Raw genomic sequence first — 20654 nt, forward strand, 5'->3', positions numbered from 1 at the left:
CTTAGTTTTTTTCTCCGGCTTGGTGAACATACCCCTTTGGCAATACTGGCAAAATTTCGAACGCGCCCCGGGGGGGCGTCAGGGCATAATTTTTGATCTGATTCAAATGTATGTTTATAAAATATTTTGTGGAAGTCTTCTAGACCGAATTTCTGATCCGATTTAGTGTTTTGACCCATACTTAGTTTTTTCTCCAGCTCGGTGAACATACCCCTTTGGCAATACTGGCAAAATTTCGAACCGGCGGCTGGGTGGTGTCAGGGCATAATTATTTTCCCGATTCTATTGTATGTTTATAAAATATTATATGGAGGTTTCCAGGACCGAATTTCTGATCCGATTCAGTGGTTCGACCCATATTCAGTTTTCTCTCCAGCTCGGTGAACATACCTCTTTGGCAATACTTTCAAAATTTCGAACGGGCCCTGGGGTGGCGTCAGTGCATAATAATTGAACCGATTCTTTCATAAGTTTATAAAATATTGTATGGAAGTCTCCAAACCGAATTTATGATCTGATTCAGGGGTTCGACACATACTCAGTTTTTTCTCCGGCTCGGTGAACATACCCCTTTGGCAATACTGGCAAAATTTCGAACGAGCCCAGGGGTGGCGTTAGGGCATAATTATTGATCCGATTCTTTCGTATATTTATAAAATATTATATGGAAGTCTCCATGGCCGAATTTCTTATTCGATTCTGTGGTTCGACCCATACTCAGTTTTTTCTCCGGCTCGGTGAACATACCCCTTTGGCAATACTGGCAAAATTTCGAACGAGCCGCTGGGTGGTGTCAGGGCATAATTATTGACGCGATTCTTTCGTATTTTATAAAAGATTGTATGGAAGTATCCAAGACCGAATTTCTGATCCGATTCAGTGGTTCGACCCATACTCAGTTTTTTCTCCGACTCGGTGAACATACCCCTTTGACAATACAGGCAAAATTTCGAACGGGCCCGGGGGTGACGTTAGGGCATTATTATTGAGCCGATTCTTTCGTATATTTAAAAAATATTTTATGGAAGTCACCAATACCGAATTTCTGCCCCGATTTAGTGGTTCGACCCATACTCTGTTTTTTCTCAGGCACGGTGAACATACCCCTTTTGCAATACTGACAAAATTTCGAACAATCCGCGGGGTGGCGTCAGGGCATAATTATTGATCCAATTCTTTCGTGTGTTTATAAAATATTGTATGGAAGTCTTCAAGTCCTAATTTCTTATCCGATTCTGTGGTTTGATCCATTCTCAGTTTTTTCCCCGGCTCCGTGAACATACCACTTTGGCAATACTGGCAAAATTTCAAACGGACCCTGGGGTATCGTAAGGGCATAATTATTGATCTGATTCTATCTTATGTTTATAAAATATTGTATGGAAGTCTCCTAGACCGAATTTCTTATCCGATTCAGTGGTTCGACCGATACTCAGTCTTTTCTCCGGCTCGGTGAACATAACCCTTTGGCAATACTGGCAAAATTTCGAACAGGTCGCTGGGTGGCGTCAGGGCATAATTATTTTTCCGATTCTTTCGGGTGTTCATAAAATATTGTATGGAATTATCCAAAACAGAATTTTTGATCCTATTCAGTGGTTCGACCCATACTCAGTTTTTTCTCCGGCTCGGTGAACATACCCCTTTGGCAATACTGGTAAAATTTCGAACGCGCCCCAAGGTGGCATCAGGGCATAATTATTGATCTAACTCAAATATATGTTTATAAAATATTGTGTGGAAGTCTTTTAGACCGAATTTCTGATCCGATTTAATGTTTCGACCCATACTTAGTTTTTTCTCCAGCTCAGTGAACATACCCCTTTGGCAATACAGGCAGAAATTCGAACCGGCAGCAGGGTGGTGTCAGGGCATAATTATTGACCCGATTCTTTCGTATGTTTATAAAATATTGTATGGAAGTTTCTATGACCGAATTTCTAATCCGATTCAGTGGTTCGACCCATATTCAGTTTTCTCTCCAGCTCGGTGAACATACCTCTTTGACAATACTTGCAAAATTTCGAACGGGCCCTGGGGTGGCGTCAGGGCATAATTATTGAACCGATTCTTTCGTAAGTTTATAAAATATTGTATAGTAGTCTCCAAGACCGAATTTATGATCTGATTCAGGGGTTCGACACATACTCAGTTTTTTCTCCGGCTCGGTGAACATACCCCTTTGGCAATACAGGCAAAACTTCGAACGAGCCCAGGGGTGGCGTTAGGGCATAATTATTGATCCGATTCTTTCGTATGTTTATAAAATATTGTATGGAAGTCTCCAGGGCCGAATTTCTTATTCGATTCCGTGGTTCGACCCATACTCTGTTTTTTCTCCTGCTCGGTGAACATACCCCTTTGGCAATACTGGCAAAATTTCGAACGCGCTACGGGGTGGCTTCAGGGCATAATTATTGATCTAAGTCAAATGTATGTTTATAAAATATTGTGTGGAAGTCTTCTAGACCGAATTTCTGATCCGATTTAGTGTTTCGACCCATACTTAGTTTTTTCTCTATCTCGGTGAGCATACACCTTTGGCAATACTGGCAAAATTTTGAACCGGCGGCTGGGTGGTGTCAGGGCATAATTATTTTCCCGATTCTTTTGTATGTTTATAAAATATTGTATGAAAGTTTCCAAGACCGAATTTCTGATCCGATTCAGTGGTTCGAACAATATTCAGTTTTCTCTCCTGCTCGGTAACATACCTCTTCGGAAATACTTGCAAAATTTCAAACGGGCCCTGGGGTGGCGTCAGTGCATAATAATTGAACCGATTCTTTCATAAGTTTATAAAATATTGTATGGAAGTCTCCAAGCCGAATTTATGATCTGATTCAGGGGTTCGACACATACTCAGTTTTTTCTCCGGCTCGGTGAACATACCCCTTTGGCAATACTGGCAAAATTTCGAACGAGCCCAGGGTGGCGTTAGGGCATAATTATTGATCCGATTCTTTCGTATGTTTATAAATTATTTTATGGAAGTCACCAATACCGAATTTCTGTCCCGATTTAGTGGTTCGACCATACTCAGTTTTTTCTCAGGCACGGTAAACATACCCCTTTGGCAATACTGGCAAAATTTCGAACAGGTCACTGGGTGGCGTCAGGGCATAATTATTTTTCCGATTCTTTAGGGTGTTCATAAAATATTGTATGGAATTCTCCAAAATAGAATTTTTTATCCTATTCAGTGGTTCGACCCATACTCAGTTTTTTCTCCGGCTCGGTGAACATACCCCTTTGGAAATACTGGCAAAATTTCGAACGCGCCCCGGGGTGGCGTCAGGGCATAATTATTGATCTGACTCAAATGTATGTTTATAAAATATTGTGTGGAAGTCTTCTAGACCGAATTTCTGATCCGATTTAGTGTTTCGACCCATACTTAGTTTTTTCTCCAGCTCAGTGAACATACCCCTTTGGCAATACTGGCAAAATTTCGAACCGGCGGCAGTGTGGTGTCAGGGCATAATTATTGACCCGATTCTTTCGTATGTTTATAAAATATTGTATGGAAGTTTCCAGGACCGAATTTCTGATCCGATTCAGTGGTTCGACCCATATTCAGTTTTCTCTCCAGCTCGGTGAACATATCTCTTTGGCAATACTTGCAAAATTTCGAATGGGCCCTGGGGTGGCGTCAGGGCATAATTATTGAACCGATTCTTTCGTAAGTTTATAAAATATTGTATAGAAGTCACCAAGACCGAATTTATGATCTGATTCAGGGGTTCGACACATACTCAGTTTTTTCTCCGGCTCGGTGAACATACCCCTTTGGCAATACTGGCAAAATTTTGAACGAGCCCAGGGGTGGCGTTAGGGCATAATTATTGATCCGATTCTTTCGTATGTTTATAAAATATTGTATGGAAGTCTCCAGGGCCGAATTTCTTATTCGATTCAGTGGTTCGACCCATACTCTGTTTTTTCTCCGGCTCGGTGAACATACCCCTTTGGCAATACTGGCAAAATTTCGAACGAGTCGCTGGGTGGTGTCAGGGCATAATTTCGAAAAGGCCTCGGGGCGGCGTCAGGGCATAATTATTTATCCGATGCTTTCTTATATTTATAAATTATTGTATGGAAGTCACCAATACCGGATTTCTGCCTCGATTTAGTGGTTTGACCCATACTCAGTTTTTTCTCCGGCTCGGTTAACATACCCATTTTGCAATACTGATAAAATTTTGAACAGTCCGCGGGGTGGCGTCAGGGCATAATTATTAATCCAATTCTTTCGTGTGTTTATAAAATACCGTATGGAAGTCTCCAAGACCGAATTTCTTATCCGATTCAGTGGTTCAACCCATTCTCAGTTTTTTCTCCAGCTCCGTGAACATATCCCTTTGGCATTAATGGCAAAATTTCGAACGGACCCCGAGGTGTCGTCAGGGCATAATTATTGATCCGATTCTATCGTATGTTTATAAAATATTGTAGGAAGTCTCCAAAACAGAATTTCTGATCTGATTCAATGGTTCGACCGATACTCAGTTTTTTCTCTTGCTCGGTGAACATACCCCGTTGGCAATACTGGCAAAATTTCGAACGGGTCGCGGGGTGGCGTCAAGGCATAATTATTGATCCGATTCTTTCGTATGTTTAGAAAATATTGTATGTAAATCTTCAAGACCGAAATTTTGATCCGATTCAGTGATTCGACTCATACTCAGTTTTTTCTCCGGCTCGGTGAACAAACCCCTTTGGCAATACTGGAAAAATTTCGGAGGGCCCAGGGGTGGTGTCAGGGCATAATTATTGATCTGATTCTTTCGTATGTTTATAAAATATTGTACTGAAGTCTTCAAGACCGAATTTCTGATCAGATTCAGTGGTTCGACCCATACTTAGTTTTTTCTTCTGCTCGGTGAACATACCCCATTGGCAATACTGGCAAAATTTCGAACGGGCCCCGGCGTGGCGTCAGGGCATAATTATTGATCTGATTCTATCGTATGTTTATTAAATATTGTATGGAAGTCTTCAAGCCCGAATTTCTGATCCGATTCAGTGCTTCGAACCATAATCAGTTTCTCCAGCTCGGTGAACATATCCCATTGGCAATACTGGCAAAGTTTCGAACCGGCGCCTGGGTGGTGTCAAGGCATAATTATTGACCCGATTCTTTCGTATGTTTATAAAATTTGTATGGAAGTTTCCAGGACCGAAGTTCTGATCCGATTCAGTGGTTCGACCCATATTCAGTTTTTTCTCCGGCTCGGTAAACATACCTCTTTGGCAATACTTGCAAAATTTCGAACGGGCCCTAGGGTGGCGTCAGGGCATAATTATTGAACCGATTCTTTCGTAAGTTTATAAAATATTGTATAGAAGTCTACAAGACCGAATTTATGATCTGATTCAGGGGTTCGGCACATACTCAGTTTTTTATCCGGCTCGGTGAACATACCCCTTTGGCAATACTGGCAAAATTTCGAACGAGCCCAGTGGTGGCGTTAGGGCATAATTATTGATCCGATTCTTTCGTATGTTTATAAAATATTGTATGGAAGTCTCCAGGTCCGAATTTCTTATTCGATTCAGTGGTTCGGCCCATAATCTGTTTTTTCTCCATCTCGGTGAACATACTCCTTTGGAAATACTAGCAAAATTTCGAACGAGCCGCTGGGTGGTGTCAGGGCATAATTATTGACGCGATCTTTCGTACGTTTATAATATATTGTATGGAAATCTCTAAGACCGAATATCTGATCCGATTCAGTGGTTCGACCCATACGTAGTTTTTTCTCCGGCTCGGTGAACATACCTCTTTGGCAATACTGGCAAAATTTCGAACGCGCTCCGGGTTGTCGTCAGGGCATAATTATTGATCTGGTTCTATCGTATGTTTATAAAATATTGTATGGAAGTCTCCAAAACCGAATTTCTGATTTGATTCAGTGGTTCGACCCATACTCAGTTTTTTCTCCGGCTCGGTGAACATACCCATTTGGGAATACTGGCAAAATTTCTAACGGGCCCCGGGATGGCGTCAGGGTATAATTATTGATTTGATTCTATCGTATGTTTATAAAATATTGTGCGAAAGTCTTCAAGACCGAATTTCTGATCCGATTCAGTGATTCGACCCATACTCAGTTTTTCTCCGGCTCGGTGAACATACCTCTTTGGCAGTACTGGAAAAATTTCGAACAGGCCGATGGGTGGTGTCAGGGCATAATTATTGACCCGATTCTTTCGTATGTTTATAAAATATTGTATGAAAGTCTCCAAGACCGAATTTCTGATCCGATTCAGTGTTTCGACCCATACTCAGTTTTTTCTCCGGCTCGGTGAACGTCCCCCTTTGGTAATATTGGCAAAATTTTGAACGGACCGCTGGGTAGTGTCAGGGCATAATTATTGACCCGATTATTTCGTATGTTTATAAAATATTGTATGAAAGTCTCTAAGACAGAATTTCTGATCCGATTCAGTGGTTCGACCCATACTCAGTTTTTTCTCCGGATCGGTGAACATGCCCTTTTGGCAATACTTGCAAAATTTCGAAAGGGCCTCGGGGTGGCGTCAGGGCATAATTATTTATCTGATGCTTTCTTATATTTATAAATTATTGTATGGAAGTCACCAATACCGAATTTCTGCCTCGATATAGTGGTTCGACCCATACTCAGTTATTTCTCCGGCTCGGTGAACATACCCATTTTGCTATGCTGACAAAATTTCGAACAGTCCACGGGGTGGCGTCAGGGCATAATTATTAATCCAATTCTTTCGTGTGATTATAAAATACCCTATGGAAGTCTCCAAGACCAAATTTCTTATCCGATTCAGTGATTCAACCCGTTCTCAGTTTTTTCTCCAGCTCCGTGAACATACCCCTTTGGCAATAATGGCAAAATTTCGAACGCACTCCGAGGTGTCGTCAGGGCATAATTATTGATCCGATTCTTTCGTATGTTTATAAAATATTGTATGGAAGTCTCCAAGACCGAATTTCTGATCCGACTCAGTATTTTGACCCATACTCTGTTTTTTCTCCGGCTCGGTGAACATACCCCTTTGGCAATACTGGTAAAATTTCGAACGGGTGGCTGGGTGGTGTCATGGCATACTTATTGACCCGATTCTTTCGTATGTTTATAAAATATTGTATGGAAATCTCCAGGGCCGAATTTCTTATCCGATTCAGTGGTTCGACCCATATTCAGTTTTTTCTCCGGCTCGGTGAACATACCTCTTTGGCAATACTTGCAAAATTTCGAACGGGCCCTGGGGTGGCGTCAGGGCATAATTATTGATCTAATTCTTTCGTAAGTTTATAAAATATTGTATGGAAGTCTCCAAGACCGAATTTCTAATCCGATTCAGGGGTTCGACACATACTCAGTTTTTTCTCCGACTCGGTGAACATACCCCTTTGGCAATACTGGCAAAATTTCTAACGGGCCCAGTGGTGGCGTTAGGGCATAATTATTAATTCGATTCTTTCGTATGTTTATAAAATATTGTATGGAAGTCTCCAGGGCCGAATTTCTTATCCGATTCAGTGGTTCAACCCATACTCTGTTTTTTCTCCGGCTCGGTGAACATACCCCTTTGGCAATACTGGCAAAATTTCGAACGGGTCGCGGGGTGGCGTCAGGGCATAATTATTGATCTGATTCTTTCGTATGTTTATAAAATATTGTATGGAAATCTTCAAGACCGAATTTCTGATTCTATTCAGTGGTTCGACTCATACTCGGTTTTTTCTTCGGCTCGGTGAACATACCTCCTTGGCAATACTGGCAAAATTTCAAACGGGCCCCGGGGTGGCGTTAGGGCATAATTATTGATCTGATTCTTTCGTAGGGTCATTAAATATTGTATGGAAGTCTCCAAGACCGATTTTCTGATCCGATTCAAGGGTTCGACCCATACTCAGTTTTTTCTCCGGCTCGGTGAACATACTCATTTGGCAATACTAGCAAAATTTCGAACCGGTCGCGGGGTGGCGTCAGGGCATAATTATTGATCTGATTCTTTCGTGTGTTTATAAAATATTGTATGGAAGTCTCCAAGACAGAATTTCTGGTCCGATTCAGTGGTTCGACCCATACTCAGTTTTTTCTCTGGCTCGGTGAACATACCCTTTTGGCAATATTGGCAAAAATTCGAACGGGCCCTGGGGTGGCGTCAGGGCATAATTATTGATCTGATTCTATCGTATTTTTATAAAATATTGTATGGAAGTCTTCAAGACCGAATTTTTGATCCGATTTAGTGTTTCGACCCATACTCAGTTTTTTCTCCGGCTCGGTGAACATACCCCTTTGGCGAAAGCTACATTTACTTTTCTTTATTTTCTTCTTCACGTATGTTTCGAACTTACCCAAATTGGTTTTTATATCCACTTCTTTAGAATATTGTTTACGAAGTTATTTCGATTGTTCATTAATCTTTAATCCATATTCGTTTGTATTTTACGAAACGCAAATTCGTACATCATCCTTAGTCGCATTTTGTGAATCGGTTTACGTTTGTTACCTCGGGATCTATGACCAATTTTTCCATCAATGTAATCGCTAAGTGGAAATTGGGACTATGAACATGTATGTGTACATACTTACCTAGTAGAAACCGTATTTTCATTTTTATTTCTACATTTACTATCGGTGACCGGTTCTCCCAAAACGAATTCGTTTACTTAGAACCCCGAACTGTGTCCCATGTACATGCCAAGTTTATGTTACGTTATATTTTTACACAAATTGTTTTGTTTATTCGTGTACTTCTTTTTCACTCGATGTTTTATTTAAACCATTTTGTGGTTATTGATTTCATCAATTTGGAACATATGTTTTATTCTAATTTCAAAATTTTAATTGTTTACTTTGATAAACTCAAGGTTGCTATTGGAACTTTTCTTTCACAAACTTAATGGATTTCCATATTGTGATAATAGAATATTGTTTATCTTTTATTTCAAATTATTAATTTATATGTTGTAATGTTCACTCTATTTCATCTCAATGTTTTATTTGAACCAATATATTTTTCTTGATTTCATCAATCTAAGACAAATACTTTATTTTAATTTTGAAGTTCTAATTATATACTTGATAAGCACAAAGTTACTATTGGAAAATTTTTCTTTTCACAAACTTAATCGATTTAAATAGTTTAATATTAAAATTTCGTTTATCCATTTCATTTCGAGTTATTACCAATTTACATGTTTATAAGATATAATTGTTTATTCATCTCAACATTTCCATTGGTCACGTCTATGTTTTATTGGAGATTTTCATTTGTTAAACATCATGATATTTTGATACTTAAAAATTTTGTTTATTTAAGATATTCTCGAACCTAATGCGTTATCAAGTTACCCTATTCATATTTCGTTGGTTAAATGCCACGTTAACTTACCACGTTATTCTCGACCCCAATATTTCAATCACATGTTACGATGTTCATAATTCTAAATGCTTCATTCTTTAACTTCATTACCTCGTTTATTTCGTTTTTTTAAATACTTTACTTAGTTTAGACTCAATGATTTTATTTACTTGACTTAGTGTTTCGCGTCGTCCTTGATCTGAATGGTCTATCAATATGTTTTAGTAATGCTTACCCTTTAAATTCATTATTTTATTATTATTTTCAACGTTCTATATGAGAATTTTATGTAATTATAAAGTCCATGTCTTAAAACCACACAATAGAGCAAGTTATATGGACCATCCGATGATAGAGGTAATTATGGGTCGACACGTAATTATCAAAGTCCTCGCATGGAAAATATAATAAGTCCGGTTGTGTGAAATAACTTGGAACTTGGAACGATTTTTGGAGAACGGGGCAAATACAATATGATAAGGGCATGGTGGATACGCCGCTGGTACATCCTATATATAAGTGTCCTTGTCATATTTCCTATTTATGACGTTCTTTCGGGTCATTCAAAGATCTACGTTATTTTATTTTAATTATGCATGTATAAAATTTCTACAATTTCCAACAACTCTGATATAATGCTAAATATATATGTTTCCCTTGTTTATTTTATTTAATATTTTAATTGTTTTTGTTCGTTTTTAGTCAAGATTTGTATACTACTAACATTTTTGTGTGTCGTAGGTTCCGGGATTTGATCGTGATTAAAAAGGGCGAAAACGAGCTAAAACGAGCCAAAACGGAGATCCGGAACGCGTCAGGAAGAACCAGAACAGAGAACCGGTCTGACCGGCCCCCTTGGAGAAGCACGCCGCGCCGCGCCTAGGGGAAAGGCAAAAAGCCCTTGGCGCGGCGCCTAGGCACCACTGATGGTTTTTAATTCGTTTTTGGTTATTGTCGGGCCTTGTTTTCGCTATTTAAACACCTTTAACTTAAACCTGACATAACCTGAAAGCCACCAGCCGATTTTGGAGAGCTCTTGGAGCTATTTTACGAGTTTGTTGGTGATTTTGAAGGAGAGAGAACATCCGGTGAAGAGCTACACGTTCACGTACGAGTTTACGGGTTTTATCATCTTCGATTCCCCGTTTCTTATACTTTCACCATGTTTTCGTTGTTATTTGTTTTGTTTGATTTGGATTTTAATATGCTAGGCTAAATTCCATAGACTGCCTAGGTCGTGATGAACCTTAGTTCGGTTTGATTTTATTTGGATTTTCGTTTCATTATGGATATTATTTTCTAAGTAAACGGTTGAGTTTGATTTAGTTGATGCGTATGATTGCTTGGTTTTGTTTACTTGAATTTATCGTTTCACATTGCCCTTGTTGATTGTTTCATAGGATAGGGTTTTGTTAGGTCATTTACTGTGTGTTCTTGACTAGTTTATGATTGATATCGATTAAGATCATAGAAACAATAAAATCAATTAAACAAATAAAAGTGAGCTGCTAGTCTAAAAAGCTGTAAAGTGATAGGCTATTAATAGATCTTTGCTTGTCGGGATTGCTAGATTTAGTTCTTCGTAATGAGTCCGTATAAATTTGATTGTCAGCTTAGTCTATTAAATTAATTGGGTTTGCTTTGCTATCTTTTGAATTCCGCGCTGTAAGGTAGGTTTCGTCATAAAAGATACTTAGACATAAGCAATTAAATAACCGTAAGGAAGTTTGATATAAAACTGGTGAATCTTAAAACTTGATAGAAATCCATAGGCGTCTTCATGAAATTCAAGGGTCCTGTTCGGGTTTTCTGTCAAGGGTCTATCTTATGATCTCGGTTCCATAACTTTCGTTTTTCCATTTGAATTAATAATCGTAACTTTGGGGATTCCGGCCTTAGTAGTTATTTTAATCATTTGAATTAATCTAAGTGTTTAATTGTTTATTAGTCTAAAATTGATTAGGTTTAAGTTTAATTATTTAATTAAGTTTAAATTAATGATTATGTTTTATTATTATATTAATTAGGGTTAGGTTTTAATTAGTTTAGTATTAGTTTAATAGTAAAGTAATAATTAGTTATTTATTATTTAGAGTTTTTAATTATTAGTATTAAATTCCCCCTCAAATATATTTAACAAATAGTCGTGTCTTGTAGTTGAGTCTTATTTGCTAGTTTCGTAATTTAAAGAGTCTCGTGGGTTCAATATCCGGACTTACTTAGCTGTACTAGAGTCGACCGGTTCACTTGCCGGTTAGTAGTTTAAGTTAAGTTTAAGAGTCTAGAATTATTACTTAGTGTCTAGATTAGCTTATTTTTAGTTAATAATTATTTGACTACTTCAAGCACATCAAACTCCATTTATTAGTTGTTCTCTTTTAATTTTTTTTTTATTTTAATTTCGGGACGAAATTTCTAAAATTTGTAAGTCCTGTAACATTCGTTACTTTTCAAACCCGAAAACCCGACTCATTTTAAATTTTCGATTTTGTTTCTATTTAAATTCATTTACTTTAATAATATTATTAATTAATCTCAATTTTCGTTATATGTATTTATGTGATCATTTCTATGCAAATATACTTTTTACCATCCTTGTGGTATTGCATACTCATTTAAAGATTATTTATTCATGAACTTTTCTCATGCAAATCATTAGAATAAATCTTAGATTATTATTATTACCATCTTTTTCATATGTTATTTTTTTATTAACTAATAAAAATAAAGCAATTAATGTTTTAATTAAATAAAATTTACTAAAAGAGTTAAAACACTTTGAAAACCTTTTTAACCATTTTAATTTTGTTTTTAATTATATTAAATATGATTAATTTTCATAAATATCATAAGACATAACTACTTCATATCTTCACTATAAAAGGAGGACAAATCCTCCATTATTTTCACACCTCAATCCACTATTTTCTTAAGATTGAAAGCACTAACAAGTAAGTTTTATGATTCCATGCATTTTATAGTTTTGTTTTGATTTAATGTTGAATGTTCATAATTTGTTCTTCATGATCATGTTACGTTTATCATAAAAATTTTATATTTTGGTCTTAAGAATCATTATGATCATGGATATCCAAAACAAACACTTTGATTTTTCTAAATCTTGGATCAAACCTAGTTATTGTGCAAGAACAAGCATGAATATATATTTATCTAAATCTTTTGATTTGTTGATCATCATAAACTTATATACTTTCTTTTAAATATAATGACTTATAAAAATTTCTTTTATTTAAAATATTTTACAATAGATATAGCATACTTCATATCTTTGAATTAATAATTTAGTAAATTAATTATTGTTTATGTTATTTCAACATAAACTAATATTTATAATTTCTTTAAAAGAATTTCATGCAAAACAGTTAAGTTTATTAATTAGTAAATTAATTAATTATGTTATTAGAATAAACATAAATTGTTTAATCATAAATTGGTATTAATATTGTTATTTAATATTATATTAATAAGTTATAATTATTTATTTACAAATCATTTTTCAACTAATAAGCATCAAATGATTTATATAAACTTTATTCATTTTTGTTAAACTCATTACAAATCCCCAAGTCCCCATTTGCCAAAGGTTAATGAAATATATATATTAAAACTAATGCCTCATTCCTAAAACTAATATTATTTAACTTTTATAATCCCAATAGTTAGTCTTTAAATTTTGTATTTCCTTTTTAATTCTAGTTCGTGACGTTTAATTGCTTCGATTTCATTTACGTACCTCCGGTTTTATTTCAAGTTTGTCTTCAACATCAAGGTGAGTTTCTCACACCCCCTTTTTACTCTTATTAACTATTTTTGGGGTAGCATATATATCCTGTCAAAAATTCAATTTATTTATTTATTATCTACAAACTACAATTCGCATCATGGACTTGTGTGTTTAGTTGTTACTTGCTCAATTATTACGTGCATGGATTTATTCGATAAGTATGATCATACGCCCCCCTTTGCACCCATGGACCATTTGTTTCTGGTGGAAAATAGACTCCGATCTGAGTACGTTGGTGCACAATCCCAACTGAAAAAGACCTTCATTTATTATTTACACTCATGGACCATTGTTTCTAGTGAAAGAACCCTTATGTTATTTTCACAAGTTTTCATGGAATTGTATGGTTTTTATATATTATTTTCAACTGTGTGAACTCACCAACTATTCAGTTAGTTGACTTTATTTTATATATATGCTACAGGTACTTTCGTTTGAGGATGAATTGGCGAAGATACTAGAAGTTAGGTTATTTAAATAATAAACAAGAAGACATTTGTTTTGTTGATTCTTCTTTGTGTTTGTTCATTTGAAATAACTTATGTACTTGATGCTTTGGAATTAATTAATGATAATATTGTCACTTAATAGTGTCACATGTGTTTTGAGCAATCTGTTGTAACATCCTAAAATTTATAATGTTAAATAAAGAAAGTTACGTTTAGTGATTTCGCGTTATTAATTAATTAATGTCGAGTAAAGAACGGATCATGGACTTAGATAAATTAAGATGGGTTAAATGAGTATGGGCCTTAGGTCCATGGGCTTTAAGGGATATAAATATCCCCTAAACCAACCTAAAACCCTAAACCCTCATTTCATTTCCATCATAATCTCTACACACTCCAAACACACACACACCATAAACGAGCAAGACCCGAGAGAGAGTAAACGTTAGTTGGTATTAGATCTTATTACACGAGATCTAGAGTGCATAAACAAGCTAACCAAGATCGAACGAGCGCTAAAGGTATGTTCTTGACCTTTAAAGTTTACGTTTTATTGAACGTTTAGCCTTTGAATGTCCTTAAGCTTAAAGATCCAAGCTTTATAGTATATACGGGATATATATACGACCGAAAATGGTTAGGGAACGTTAGTGGGTGATGTCGAACCATAACAAAGGTATTAAAATCGCCAAAATGCTTGATAAAAACCAAACCCGTAGCTGAACTGGGCAACTTCGCCTGCAAACTGATAACTTTGCCTTCAAAGCTTAACTTCGCCTTCAAAGCATAACTTCGCCTTCAAAGCTTAACTTCGCCTACGGCCAAGTTCGCCTAATTGATAACTTCGCCTAAGGCAAAGTTCGCCTAATTGATAACTTCGCTTAAGGCCAAGTTCGCCTAATTGATAACTTCGCCTACGGCCAAGTTCGCCTAACTGATAACTTAGCCTAAAGCTAAGTTCGCTTAAGGTTTAACTTTGCCTAAAGTTAAGTTCGCTTAGAAAATAAATTAAAAACCTAATGGAAAATGTGTTAAGACAGTTAATGGAAATAAAATTTTTCCTAGCAGACCTGGCAGCTCGACCCCAGCCAGGGGCTCTGCCCCTTGGACCCTGCTAGGGGCTTCCGCCCCTAGACCCCGCTGCCAGGGGCGCTGCCCCCGGACCCCCGTTCGTTGTGGGTCATATAAAGATAGAAATACAACATGAGTAGTAGTAGTTAATTGATACGTGTAAATATTATACAGTTAGCCGTGCACAGCTCAAGAAGGGAATAACTATTAACGGAGAGCGTAACAGGATTCAGGTGAGTTTCTAGCCCCATTTATGTGTTATGTTTTCGGGGCTGTGTGCATACTCAATATGTTTGTTAATACGCTTATCCTAAGAGATAAGTGTAGGCCTTATGTGGATAATGTGAAATGTATGAATGATTGCTTGATGGTACGTGAACGATCTTCGGATATTGCACGTACTGTCAGGTTGTAACGCTATGTATAAGATAAGTATGATATGTATGCTTATGTGTATGAAAGTGATAAAGTTAATAAAAGAAGGAAATGATGGTTGTATGGTTGTATGGTTACGAAAAGGGTACCGAGCCCTAATAATACTCGAGGTATGATGTATGGTTGTATGGTAACGAAGAGGGAATCGAACCCTACTAATATTCGAGAACTAGAGAACCGAACCCTACTAATATTCGAGGAAAGAGGGTACCGAGCCCTAATAATACTCGAGGAAAGAGGGTACCGAGCCCTAATAATACTCGAGGAAGGAGGGTACCGAGCCATAATAATACTCGAGGAATGTAGGGCGTAATGCTCTTTATAACGTAAGATATAAAAGTAAGTTAATACAAAAGAAAGTATGAAAGTATGAATGAAAGAATATAAGTTTATGTGTATTGTATAGTGTATGATTAACTAGAACTCACTCAGCGTAGCTGACTTTTAGTATGCACGCAGGTGAGCAAGATGAGGCAGCTCGCTTGAGAAGACACGTTGCACTGAATAAGAGGCTGACATCGGAAGACTCAAGACGTTTAAGTTTATTATTCGTTTATTTTGAAAGACAAAATGATGTTTTAAGACAAGACGTGTTTTGTTATGAAATGTTTTATGAAAGCTTTTATATTCCGCGAAAGTTTTAATTAACTCTGATATTTAGAACTGTGTTTATGAGTAAATCCAACACGAAAGTAGGGCTACCGGTAACGGGGCCTTACATCTGTACGTCACACTCAGGCGTTTCAGCTTTAGCCGGGGTGTTACATTTATATTGTATGGAAGTCTCCAAGACCGAATTTCTGATCCGACTCAGTGGTTTGACCCATACTCTGTTTTTTCTCCGGCTCGGTGAACATACTCCTTTGGCAATACTGGCAAAATTTTGAACGGGCCGCGGGGTGGCGTCAGGGCATAATTATTGATCCGATTCTTTCGTATGTTAATAAAATATTGTATGGAAATCTTCAAGACCGAATTTCTGATCCGATTCAGTGGTTCGACCCATAATCAGTTTTTTCTCCGGCTCGGTGAACATACCCCTTTGGAAATACTGGCAAAATTTCGAATGGGCCCCAGGGTGGCGTCAGGGCATAATTATTGATCTGATTCTTTCGTAGGGTCATAAAATATTGTATGGAAGTCTCCAAGACCAATTTTCTGATCCGATTAAGGGGTTCGACCCATACTCAGTTTTTTCTCCGGCTCGATGAACATACTCCTTTGGCAATACTGGCAAAATTTCGAATGGGCCCCTGGGTGGCGTCAGGGCATAATTATTGATCTGATTCTATCGTATATTAAATATTGTATGGAAGTCTCCAAGACCGAATTTCTGATTCGATTCAGTGGTTCGACCCATACTTAGTATTTTCTCCGGCTCGGTGAACATACCACTTTGGCAATACTGGCAAAATTTCGAACGGCCCCCGGCAAGACCGAGGTTAGATTCTACAAACCCATAATCATAGAACTTATAAAAATGATTTTAGAAACTTAAATCTAACATAAAGCATGTTTAAACAATTATTTAACAAAACTAGTAAACAAAGTTCGGTTTACGATTTGGAGCTTTTTACGGTTAAACCAAGGCTATCTCGACAAACCCGTAACCATGGAACTCAACAAATATGAAATACAATCTAAAATGAGCAAAAGTTAAGCATGGTTAATAAGCATAAACAAGTTATATAATTATATATATATATATATATATATATCAAGGACTACGTTAGTCCTCCATGAAGCATTGCCTTACGAGGCCCGACACTCCACCGACCTAGAACGGAGAAGTGACCACCAAAGGTAACAAGGGGTGTATATTATATATATGTTGTACTACAAGCTTAAGTAACAAAACAAAAATTAAAGAATGATTCTTGATTGATTATTAAGAAACCTTGAAGAGATGAAGTTGTGTTCTTTGTTTGAGAGAGAAAAGATGAGAGATGAACAAGGTGGAAATGAAAGAGATGAGCTTGTTTTTATAGGAAAAGAGTGAAGGGTTGGGTATAAAGGTTCTTTTATGGTTTGCATAAAAATGGGTATGTTTAAATGATCAAACAATGCATAATAAAACAAATATAAAAATCCAATATTTTATATATTTTAAATGACAAAAGCCAATATTTTATATATTTGAAATGTTCGGGTTACAAACGGTTCGGATTTACATAACAAAAGTGACCTGAAATTGACGAATGTCACACTTGTGACCAGATCTTAATGGAACAATAAGAATAAAATAGTCATATTATACTTTATTGACATAAATTTACAAATTTTACTTTATCAACCTAAAATATTTTAGTTTATCAATCTAAAATATGTTACTTTTTCTCATAATTTTCTCCCATAATTAAATCTCATAATTTACTGGTTAACATCATTTGGTAATTATAATGAATTGATAATGGTTGTCAAAATTTACTTGTCAACATCATTTGGTACTTACAATAAATTGATAATGATTGCCAAAATCGAATTGCTAAATATGCCTTCCGTTCCGGGTCAATAAATGTTTCTGCCATAATATCAAGTATACACACATACATTCATTATGCGGTAAACTATACAGTAAACACATGTATGATGTCAGAGTCGGTGTCCATCTTCCACATGCCGGAATATTGTGTTTATAACAATGTTTTGAAACCCGGACCCGGTCGGACCGGGACCTGGCAAGCATACCGGCTGTTCGCCCATTTTCTAAAAACCGGCCAGCCGGTTCTGGCGGGTGAAGGTGACCGGAACCGGCGACACCTGGCCGAACCGGTAAACACAGATTTTTGATTTGTGGGAAACTATTACACTCAAATCAAATCAAAAACAATTAACTTATTATGTTCATTTTGTTTATAAACCGGTAAACTGGTTTATATTCGTTTTCTTTGGGCCTCAAAGTTAGGGGTGGTTCAAAACAAAAACAATTAACTTATTATGTTCATTTTGTTTGTACATTAATAATGGAGTATGAATCTACTTATGTAATGTTTTGAGACTAGGCTAATAAAGAATTTTTGATTTTTGGATTATGATGAGTTTTTTAAAGTTTGATGAAAGTTAGTTACCTTTTATATATACATATAACTTGCCATGGATTAATATTGTAATGGGCTTTGGGTTGTACCTACTACTGGTAAATATAAAACAATAACGAAAACAAAGCATGGGAAATAATCAAATAAATCGGATTTCGAGTCTTCAATTCTATTTGTACATTTGACAACTTTGTGCCCCACCCTTTGTGGTGTGGTGGTAAAGGTTGGTGTTATCCAACAAAGGCAGGGGCTCGAGCTTTATAAGAGGCAAGAGATGAAGAATAAAAATTAGCTGTTAAAAAGAACCTTTGAATGAAAATTACTGTAAGTTATCTCTACTTCTCTATTTCTTTACTTGAAGATCCACTGTCTCTAACTAGGTTATATAAGTTTGCCTTTTATTTTTTTACTAGACACTTGTGTGAAAATAATAATAGATACATATATATTTAATAATTCATAATTGATATATATATATATATATATATATATAGAGGGTTACTATCATTTGAGAACTACAAAAAAATTAAAAACTTCTAGGAACTCATAAGAAAAAAACATTTTTTTAATTTTTTTCATATATTAACATTGTTTAAGACTAGTTTTACCATATTTTATATATAAATCTGTTATTACATATATAAGTCACAAGTTTACATATGTGTAAAACTTATGTAATAACAAATTTACATATATGCAAAAAAAAAGTTTAGATATGTGTAAAAACCAATTTTCATAATTGTAATTGTAATGGTATATAAAAAGTGATAAAACTACACTCAAATAACACTAACATACAAAAAAATTTATAAAAAACGTTAATTTTTAAGGGTTCCTTCAAGTTCTTAAATAATTTAAGAGTTCTGTAATGATACTAATCTTATATATATATATAATTTTATGAAAAAAATTAACTAAATAACATATGATTTTATACATAAAGTTATTATGAAAATAAATATACAAATATAATTATAAATATATAAAAAATTAATTAATAAATATTAAACGAGCCGAGCCCGATTCGAGCTCGAGCTTGAAAAACTACGAAACGAGCCGAGCTCGAGCTTTATAAATAAAGATCAAAACGAGCCGAGCTCGAGTTCCGTATAAGTTAAACGAGCCGAGCTCAAGCCTGGTCGAGCTCGGGCTCCAGCTTGGCTCGGCTCGGCTCGGCTCGTTTGCACCCCTAAACGGTGCAGTTAGGGCTGTAATCGAGCCGAGTCGAGTCGAGCCAAGGTGTTCTTGAGCTCGAGCTCAAACTTAATCAAGCTGGCTCGAGCTCGACTCATTTTCTTTATCGAGTTGAAAAACCGAGCTCGAGCTCGTCGAGCTGGATTCCTTTAATTTTTTAAAATTTTGTATTTTACAAATTTTGATATACAAAATACAAAAGTTATAATTTTAACATACATATTATATAAAATATATAAACTAAAGAATTTTGAACTTTATATATTTTACTTTTGTTATTTTTTATAAGGATTTAGGGATTGAGTGACATAATATATGTTAATTTTTATTTATTAATTTTTTGGTATATTATTATATAGATATTAAAATTTAGGGTTTAATCTAAACGATCCAACGAGTCGAGCCAAGACCGAGCAACGGGCCTAGCTGACCCTGGCTCGAGCTCGATCGAGCCGAGCTTTTTTCAAGCGAGCCTTGGACTTTTTAAACAGCCATAAGTGCAATTAATATTTATATAAACATAAAAAATTAAACCCGAATTGAAATATTGTTTCTTCACTTGGATCATCGTTTCAAGATACGTTTTACACGGTCGACTCGTATCGTTCTTTGGATCAAAATCCCTAAAACATCGGTTTGAAACTCGGTAAAAAACTTAACGACATTAAATGTTTTTAACAGAGGTCCGTTGAGACAAAAATAGTTGAAAGTTAGGATCGCTGATAGTGATTTTTAAAATTGGGATTATTATCGGCCAATACACAAAAGTTTAGATTATTAATTTTCAATTTACCTTTTTTTTCTAATAAAGCTCTCCAATTTTTAAAAGAACATTTCATTATTTTGTATTCATCTATGAAACCAAACATTCATTATAAAACCATTCAATATAAGCAATCACCATTGGTATTTGATTGTATTTGGCAATCAACATGTGCAACTGAGTGACTGACACTGTTAAAATTCGAACCGTGTGACCTAAAAATATTATAAGGGAAAAATATCCAAAATAGGTATTTGTGATTAAGGATTTCAAGTTTTAGATATATAATTTATACAATTTCAAAAATATGTATTATAAACTAGTCGGGGTGAGTAGATTCCTAAATGAAACGAATAGTTTATAGAGTCAATAAAAACACGCCACGTGGCCATAAACTACCCGAAACGAGCATGTTCCATACTCGCGTAGTCGCCACAAGCACGTTCCATGCATGCCTCATTTACAACACCCACGACTACTACATAAGTGTTTTAATCACGACGAGTTGTTTTGGCACGCGAAATACATCGACACGTGTA

The sequence above is a fragment of the Bidens hawaiensis genome, unplaced genomic scaffold (genome assembly GCF_021521415.1).
Source record: "Bidens hawaiensis isolate Kalapana, Puna unplaced genomic scaffold, B.hawaiensis_p1.1 tig00004595_1, whole genome shotgun sequence".
NCBI lineage: Eukaryota > Viridiplantae > Streptophyta > Magnoliopsida > Asterales > Asteraceae > Bidens > Bidens hawaiensis.